This window comes from Canis lupus, chromosome 2 (genome assembly GCF_011100685.1).
Source record: "Canis lupus familiaris isolate Mischka breed German Shepherd chromosome 2, alternate assembly UU_Cfam_GSD_1.0, whole genome shotgun sequence".
Taxonomy (NCBI): domain Eukaryota; kingdom Metazoa; phylum Chordata; class Mammalia; order Carnivora; family Canidae; genus Canis; species Canis lupus.
Window position 1 is genome coordinate 14,781,242 of NC_049223.1, and position 9,831 is coordinate 14,791,072.

Sequence of the window (9,831 nt, forward strand, 5' to 3'; positions counted from 1 at the left end):
AAACGGACAAAGGATCTGAACAGGCGTTTTTCCAAAGAAGACATACAGATGGCCAACAGGTACATGAAAAGATGCTCAATATCACTCATAATCAGGGAAATGCAAATCAAAATCTGAGTGTCCACTGATACATGAATGGTTAAAGAAAATGTGATATGTACACACACACACACACACACACACACACACACATACACACACACAGCGAAATACTATGCAGCCGTAACAATGAATGAAATCTTGTCATTGTGACATAATGGGTGGATCTTGAGGGCATTATGCCAAGTGAAAAGTCAGACAGAGAAAGACACACATACTGTACGATCTTACTTATATGAGGAATCTTAAAAAAATCCCCACCAAGTTTATAGATGCAGAGAACAGATTATTGGGTCCCACAGGTAGGATGTGTGTGTGGGGATGGGAGGGCAAATGAGTAAAGGGGATCAAAATGCAAAAACTTCCAGGTATAGAATAAGTAAGTCATATACCAGATGTAATGTACATATGGCAACCATAGTTAGTAATATCATATTACATATTTTGAAGTTCCTAAGTGAGTAGACCTTAAAAGTTCTCATCACAAGAAAAAAATTCTGTAATTAGGTGTAGTGACAGATGTTAACTAGACTTATTGAGGTGATCATTTTGCAATATACACAAATCATTATTTTGTACACCTGAACTAAACCAATTAAACCTCATTTAAAAGAAAAAAGAAGAAAAAAAATTTAAAAAAAAGAAAAAAGAAGAAGAAGAAAAAAGGCTGAGTCCTGAAATTACACTGTTATGTTTTAACATGTAGCACAAAGTTTGGTTCCAAGTAAGCATCCATTAAGTGCTTGTTGAACGAATATTTGTGATTAAGTGACTTGTAATAAGAAAGAGTCTCCAGTGCCTGGCACCTAGTGAAAGCTTGATACTGAGTTAATAGGATATTTCGATGGAAGGTCAGCTTAAAAATGAAGAGCAATTACCATTTAACCCAGGGGCACAAGTCTCCACAAACCAGCCCATCACTGTAAAATATGACTGTAGTGCTCACTTGGTTTTTCTGAACATAGCAATCAAGTAGCAGAATCCTAAACAAGAATGACCCATTGCTGTCATTGTCCACTATCCCTTATGCAAGTTTTTAAAAAAGATTTTATTTATTTATTCACGAGAGACACAGAGTGAGAGGCAGAGACACAGGCAGAAGGAGAAGCAGACTCCATGCAGGAAGCCTGATGCGGGACTCAATCCCAGGACCCCGGGATCACAACCTGAGCCAAAGGCAGACACTCAACCACTGAGCCACACAGATTCCCCCCCTCTCCCCTTTACACAAGTTAAATGGCAAGCGTACTTCTTTCTGTTAACCCTGGCTGATCTTATTTATTTATTTATTTATTTATTTATTTATTTATTTATTTATGATAGTCACAGAGAGAGAGAGAGAGGCAGAGACACAGGCAGGCTCCATGCACTGGGAGCCAAATGTGGGATTCGATCCCGGGACCCCAGGATCGCGCCCTGGGCCAAAGGCAGGCGCCAAACCGCTGCGCCACCCAGGGATCCCAACCCTGGCTGATCTTGATTAAGGCATTCTGACCTTCAAAGTTGTCCTTTCTTTCCCCCCTGTCTTAGGGCTCCTTGCCCCTCCCAAGCCCCTGAGTGCTCAAAAGGTGAGCTCCCCGTCACCACACCAAGTCTGCTCAGGGAGGAGTGGGTCATCAGCCTGATTCCAGGAGGCCCTCCCACCCAGCCAGCTCTTCATTTCACAGCTACTTCCCATGAGCACAGGGCCCAGGATTTTACACTTTGCCTGACACATCTTACTGTTTTGACAAAAAAGATAATGCTGGTTGCAAATCTGGATAGATTTTCATGGCAGGGTTTGCACCACTAATGAGGTTGCAGAAGAAAAGTCGAAGATCCAAGATTGCATGGAAATTCCACTTGCTAACCCAGATGTGGTAATAATATTTGATATTAACTCAAGCAAGCATTCCACGGATGTTAAAAATCATGGGCACTTCCAGGGGGTTATTATTTCTCATTTCATTTGGGGATTTGGGGAAACTCTTATTTTTTAATATTTTTCCTTTGACTGGTAACCTGGTTTGTGGAGGGTTTGAACTTCCCGTCTCTAGTTTCTGCACAGTCCAGGCATTTTCTCCACTAACTGGTGGAAGGAGGAGGGCAAAAGAGAAACTCAGATCAGCCTCGTTGGTTTTGAAGGCAGCTCTTGTAAAAGATTTCAGGGGAGAAAATGTTAAAATGATTGGTAAAAATGAGGTTTGGGGTTTCTGTGGATTTAAACTGCTGTGTCTTTCCTGTGTCCTACTGGAAAGGATAATTAGATTTAATTTGGATTTTGGCGTCAAGAGACCAGCAACTAGCTTTGGGATCATTACAGGCTCTTTTAGGAAATTAATTGAAGATACTTACTTGGGCCAAGGGAGAATCTGGTCCTTTATGTTTTAAAGACACTCTCCTTTGTAACTAATTGCTTATAAAAGATGAAAATGTGCTTTCATCTATTAAAAAATTTGTACAGCTTATTTTTTCCCCATTAAAAAAATATGTGACATTTTTGCAAAACAGTGCTTTTTCCTTTATTTATTTTATTTTATTTTTTTTACTTTTGGTAGATTTTGATGGCCTAGGTTTCTTTTATTCCCCCTTTATTTGTTTAAAAATATACGATGTCTGTGACAATGCAAACCTGTGTTCAATAGGGAGCAAAGGCCGGAGATAGTTGGATGTCAAGTAGTTTGCAGTTGTTTGGAAAGCCTGAGTTTTTTAAAATGTAAGAATGTTTTGAAGTGCTGAATTGACTTGGCTTAGAAAATCCAAGGACCAAATTTGCATTTAGGCATCACCGGCTCCACCTTCTGTAGCCCAGGGTCCTGGACAGAAACCAGGGGCAGCATGCGGATCTGCAGAGTGGGACTGGCACCAGGCTCAGTTTCCATAACCCCAGGGCAAGGTGAGGAAGAGCTCCACTGTCTGAAGCAGCCACAGAATGTGAAATGGAAAAATCTAATGCTGGCTTCGCCCCTGCCCCTGAGGAAAATATGCAGAGAGTGCAGAGTCTTGCCTCCAGGGAATATTCCTTGCCGTGGAGACAAAGTCCAAGAGTGGCTTTATTTATTTATTTATTTATTTATTTATTTATTTATTTTTTTTGGGGGGGTGTCTAAAATAAGTTCACAAAGTCATGCAAGGAAGATGAGCTGATTGCAGATCTTTTGTTCAGCTTCTCTGCATGTGGCAGAGGTACAAGCATGGCACTTCGTACATTGTGGGGGTGCAATGAATCTTTTTTTTTTTTTGACTTGCATTAGTAAGGTCTGGAAACTTATTAAATGTCTTGTTTTTCAGATACCATTAATAATCCCAAGAAGGTATGAATTTGAAGTGATTGTCTAACATACAAGTCTCTACTGGGGGGAAATGAATGTGGTTTGGTTTTCTTTCAGGTCCAATGGTGTGTCCAGTATCTAACCCATAAAATATATACACAGCAGTACTGGATTTATTTCTTACGACCTTGCTCAGAGACAAAAGGACAAATGGTTTGGTGTCAGGAACTGTACCGAGGAACAATGTAGAAAATATTTCTACTTCAGTTTGTACCAGCTTTTTGTCTTGTGGGGGAAAAAAATTCTATTAGCTTTCTTTTAAGGCTGCCAGCAGGGTGTCTTGGAGGGAACAGTCTCTTCAGAGTTTCGAGGGCCGGGGAATCCAACAGTATAAGTAAGGGCAGGAGCTTTGTCAGAACTAACTGCTCCCTTTGCCTCATAAAACTGCTATCTCCATCAATCTGTGTTTATTTTTCTCCTGCTTTTTAATTTGTTTAATGGACTTCAGCTGAAGACTTCACTCAATGTCTGAGGAAAGTAAAGTCTAATAAAGCCCCTAAGGACTTAGCAAGCAGAGTTCAGCACTTCGGGATTATTTTGTCTGACTTTCATCTTTGCTGCTGCAGAAACAATGACTGGAGAGCACCCTGGGCCTAACCCCAGAGATCTGGAGCCTGGGAAGCAATCAACCAGATAAGTCATGCTTCCTTGCTCCCTGCTCTCCTTCTCTGCTGGGCTGTTCTCCCTCTTCCCATCTCCCCTGGGCTTGTCTGTGCCCCGTTTGGGTGTCTCTGCCCTCTTTTGGTCTCTGCCCTCTTTTGCCCTCCTCCTTGTTGTCCTCCTCCTTCTCCTTCTCCTTCTTTTCTTCTCCTCCTCCCCCTCTTCTTTTTGATGCTGTTTTGGTTTAATATTTTTAAAGATTTATTTATTTATTTATTTGAGAGAGAGAGAGCAAGATTGGGAATGATGTAGTTTTATATAGGTGAGGTTTCATGGGGTGATGTCTGGAGCTGATGGCCAAGAAAGAATTCTTGAGACATCTTTGGTGCAAAACGTGGTTTTATTAAAGCAGAAGGACAGGACCTGTGGGCAGAAAGAGCTGTTGCCCCAAACTTGTGAGGGGTGGCTGATTATATACTTGGGAGTTGGAGGAGGTAAGGAAAAGAGAGGTTTCAAAAGGATTTTCATGTGTTAAAGAGGACTCACAGGGTACTGAAGGCCTTACCCCTGTCAGTTAAGGCTGTGTTTCCTTCTGCCAAGGCATTAACTTGAAGACAATTGGGAGCTTTCTGGAGGAACCTTACACTCTGCCGCTTGGAGTATCTGTCAATGGGCTGGAGGTTATAAGGACATTTAATTGTATTGACATTTCCTTCTGGTTAAAAATGCTTTGTTCTTATAAATTACTAAGACATTTGTAAACTGAGGGAGACTGTCTTGCAGGATTGTGATCTCTGTAAGTTAACTATCTGTTTTTCCTTTCCTTAGCTTCAGGGCAGCCAGGAGTGCCCGAGGGAGGTCAGACATAGCCCATGGGGGTGCGTATTGCACTGTGTCAGCTGCTGCTTTGTTCTCAGCTTATCTTCTGTTCCTCATCAGAAGGGGAAGAAGGAAAGGGAGAGAGAATCTCAAGCAGACTCCATGCTGAACACAATGCTCAATGTAGGGCTCATTAAAACCAACCCTGAGATTATGACCTGAGCGGAAACCAAGAATCAAATGCTTAACCAATGGAATCACCCAGGTGTCCACTTTTTAGTGCTTTTATCTCCAGTCTCATCTCATTTACTTTCCCCACACTTTCTTTGACTTATTCATAAAGCAGAAATACAGCCTAACATTTCCACTCACCATACCAAGTGCCAGAAATTGATACAGCCTAACATTTCCACTCACCATACCAAGGGTTCAGCATGACAAAGGAGATGTTATTCATGTCTGCAAGAAGGTCATAGACTGGTGGAAATGAGCATTGGACATGCCGGGATGGTGAAAGGAAACATATCATTTGTTGGGGAAGCAGAGAAAAAGCTGAGAGAAGTAGGATTATTCAGTGATGGAAGGTTTTGATGGCAAGACAGAAGGCTGAAGAATCTAATTTTCTAGATTTTGATATTCAGATCCCCTTCCGCAGAAACATTTGGATAACTGATTAAACATCCAGATTATTGGGTTTAGAAACCAGGCCTGCTGAATCAACATTTCTGGCTTGGGGCCCAGGAACCTATATTTTCGGAAAATACTTCAGGTAGTTCATTAGAAGTTTGGAGAATTACTGACTAAAGCAGTAAGGATCCTTGAAATTCAAAACAAATTGAATTTTGAATTCCTTTGAAATTCAAAACAAATTCTTTTATTTTTAAACTTTCTTCTGATGTTTGCTCCTTTAAAAGTAGTATATTTTAATAGGTGAATGTAATTATTTTACATTTATTGTATCTATCGACACGCTTGTGCTACTTCCTACCACCTTTCTTGTACCATGTTTTTTTCTTTGGCTATTTTCTTTTTTTAACTTTCCTTACATCTGCTGAATTGTTAAAGCTTTTTGGTGGTGGTGGTTGTTCAGGACCTACTTTTCTGCTTTCTATGTTTGCTTGAATAGTGCTGCTTATAATCTTTCATTTTTAGGCAAAATTTGGTTTTAATGTACATATTTTATTTTACATTTCCCTAAAGATATCTTAAGTTATACAGTGCCTATGTCCTCCTCCCAAGCAGCACAGGTGCTGTTAACAGGCTGGCATGCTTGGCATACCTTCCATCTTATCCCCACATCTTCATGTTATTGGCATCTGGAGTTTCAGGGCTACCTCTTTAAAAACATAATACAATCAACTATTAATATTTAACTCATGGTAGTTAGCTACATCAACAATTTTTTACAAACTTTTTTCTTGCTAATGACTATATTCCTTAAAAATTCAGTAAGGCTCTGTATGTAGTCAACTTTCTAAGTTTTAGTTTTGAAAATGACTTTATTTGGTCCTCATGATTGAACCATCTTTCACCCTGGTACGAATAACAGTTACTTTCTCCAGCACTTTGAGGATATTATACCACTGGATTTTGATATCTGTTACTGGTGAGGTGTTTGCTGTTACCTATGACAGATGAGCTTTAACATGGTCTCTGTGATCTTGCCTCCTGCTGTTTGTGCTCTTATATAATCTCTCCCATTGAGTGTGAGTGACTTACTTCTAATCAATAGAATGTGGCAGTGGAGATGGGATGTCGCTGCTGGGATTACATTATATTACATAAGACTGCCTTGCTAGCAGACTGGCTCTGGAGTCTCCGTCTCCTTGCTGCTTTGAAGAAGCAAGTAGCTTTGAGCCCTATATAATTGCAAAGAAATGAACTCTACCAACAACCTGCACAGGCTTGGAACTGAACCCTTCCTCAACTGAGCCTTCAGATGAGAACCCAACCCTGGCTGATCCCTTGATTGCGGCCTCCCAGGGAACCTAAGTAAGCTGCATCCTAACTCCTAGCCCACAGTAATGGTGAAGTAAGAAATGCATGTGGTCTTAAGCTGCCAAATTTTTGTTAAATGTTTAGTTTTTTTAAAATTTTTTTAATTTTGAGCTTAGAAAACTAATGTATCATGTACCTGTTACTCATTTGTAGGAAATCTGTCATTTCTCTCTTATCACTTCTAAAATTTGTCTCCCTGATGGCCTACAGTTTCACTACAAAGTGTCTACATATAGTGTTATTTTATTTACTTTTCATCCTTCCCACCCTTGGAATGCACTACATGTATGAAGACTCTTTTCTTCCCCTTCAATTCAGGAAAATCCTCAGCCACTAGTTCTTCAAAAATTGTCACTCTACCATCCTGTATATTCTCTGCTTCTGGAACTCCTATTATATCCCCTAGGGAGAGTTACCTGGCTTCTCTTCTTCTATACTTCCCTTTGCTTTGTCTGTGCTTCCCTCTGCAGCACTGAGAACAAAATTACAGCACTGATCCTGCAGCTATGACAAATCTGCTATTTATTATCCCTTCTGTTTAGTTTTAAATTTTGGTTTATATATTTTTGTTTGAGTTCTGGCATTTGTCTTTTGTAATCTTTCCTGTTCTGGATTCAACTATTTCTGTTTTTGTTTGTTTGTTTCGTAATGTCTTGTTCTTGGTTTAGCTTTCAAGCTCACCTTGAGAAAGCTATGTGTGTGTATGTGCGTGCACACACACATGGGTATTTTCCTTTCCCCGTGTAAATGCCTCTATATGGATAGTTTATTATTGTCTCTGTCCTGCCAGGTCCCTGATTTGGAACCATTTATTCTTTTGGCATGGATGTGACAGCTCATGCTCCTAAGCCAGCAAAGGCTTCCTTACTTTGGGATCATATAGCTGCCTCTGTTTCCTCTTAGCATATCAGCTAGCAGCTCTGAACAGCTTAACAGCCCAACATGAAGGCCCCATCCAAAATGGTGAGCTGCAACTTAGACCCTGATGTCATGCATGTTTCAATCCTGAATCTCACTTATTGCTATATATTCTGTTTTTCTCGTGGCTTGCCCATGAGTCATTTATCTAGTTTTTAAAATTCTGGTTGTGATTTTTAAAATTAATTTATTTGACCCTATTAATGCTCTATGTTTGTAATCCGGGCAAGAGATGAACATGTGTAATCACAACACTCTTTGTTGGCAATTCCTGGAATTACTAACGTTAAATTTTCTAACATCATATTTGGTTAAGATAGAATATTTTCAAAGCATCTTTGAGTCACTGACCAAACCCTTCTTTGCCTTTGTTTTTAGAGGGAACGTATGAAATGCATGTGGGGATCCACCTTGTTAGGTTATAGTTAGTATTATCAAACTTCATCAACTACCTTTATCACATATCAAATTGATATCAAATTAAATTAGGCTTTAAAATTACATAAATATATATTTATAAATTTTATGTTTATTTATTTTTATTATTTATTATATTTACTCATTATATATGAGTAATTATATATAATGAGTAAGTAATTATATGGGAAGTCAATTTCAAAGTAGTATATACAGGCATGAAGAAGTTATAAAAACATTAAGGCATTTTGAGCTAAGGAAACATTATGGAATTAGAATAAATGCAGGAGACAGGATGAGGGGCAGTGGGGAGCATAGCCCTGAGACCAAGACCAAGATTGGCTGGATCTGAAGCCCAGTTCTTTTTTCCTTGCTTCTTGCACAATCTTGGGCTCTCTGTGCCTCAGTTTCCTCATTTGTAAGGGAGGAGAAGAGTAGAATCTTCTTTATAGAGTTGTGTTGAGGATCAAGAGATCAATTCGTGTGATGTGTGCAGACATTTTCTGGCATGCAGTAAGTGCTCAGAGAAGACCAGCCAATATTATCAGAACTGTAAAGTTTATGAATTGGGAATTTTGAAGAGGATACTAGGCTTTAAGATGTGTAGGAACTGATGTATTTGTTAAAAAGATTCAGCCTTTTTATGATGGTTAATTTTATGCATCAACTTGGCTGGGCCATGGGATCCCCAGACATTTGATCAAACATTATTCTGGGTATGCCTGTGAGCACATTTCTGGATGTGGTTAACATTTGGATTGGCAGGCTGAATAAAGCAGATGCCCTTCCCCAGTGTAGGTGGGCCTCATTCAATCAACTGAAGACTTGGACTAGAACAAAAGAGAGAACTCCTCTTTCCTAACTACCTTGAATGAGGACATCAGTCTTTTCCTGCCTTCAGACTTGAAGCATCAATTCTTGGACCTCCAAGTCTGCTGGTCTTTGGACACCTTAGTCCCTCCTGTGTCTCCAGTTTGTTGACTGCAGATTTTGGGACTTAACCTCCATAACTGCAGAAGCAAATTCCTTATTTTTTAGATGTGTCCTATCAATTCTGCTTCTCTGGAGAACCCTTTACACTTTTTCTCTGCTAGCTGGGTTTTGTGTGTATGTAGGTGTTTGGTAAGGTTGTGCCTTATATTACCTTCTATCTTGAGTTTTGACCATGCTGATGTTGGAAGACATTAACTTCAATACCTGTAGGCCAGAGGACATCTTTTTGCAAAAATGGAATCCCATACAATTACAAAAGGTTCATTTTGTTTGTGACATATTCTCTTCCATCACCTAATTTCAGACTTCAAGCATGAAGTGGTGCTGGTCTGAGTTCTTCCAAGACTGTTCTTCCTGACACTAGACCTGCTCCTCACATGTGGTTCTCTTCCACCTGAACTCTTTCATCTCAGTTTCTGGACACAGGGACTTCAGACCTTTCATACTGTCATGCATTTATAAAATCCTAAAAGAACACCTTGCCTTTGGGGACATTATGATTGCTCAGTGGCTGGCTTCATCCCATAGGAATGTGGCTCTGCCTTTGGCCTTCCCCAGACCTCAGCGCCACATACCCAGGAAAATGTTGGAGCAAATAAATCCTTCCTCTACTGTAATTATTCAGTTCCACAATATTTGTTCTTTCCAAAATACACTTCTATTTCTTACAGACTCT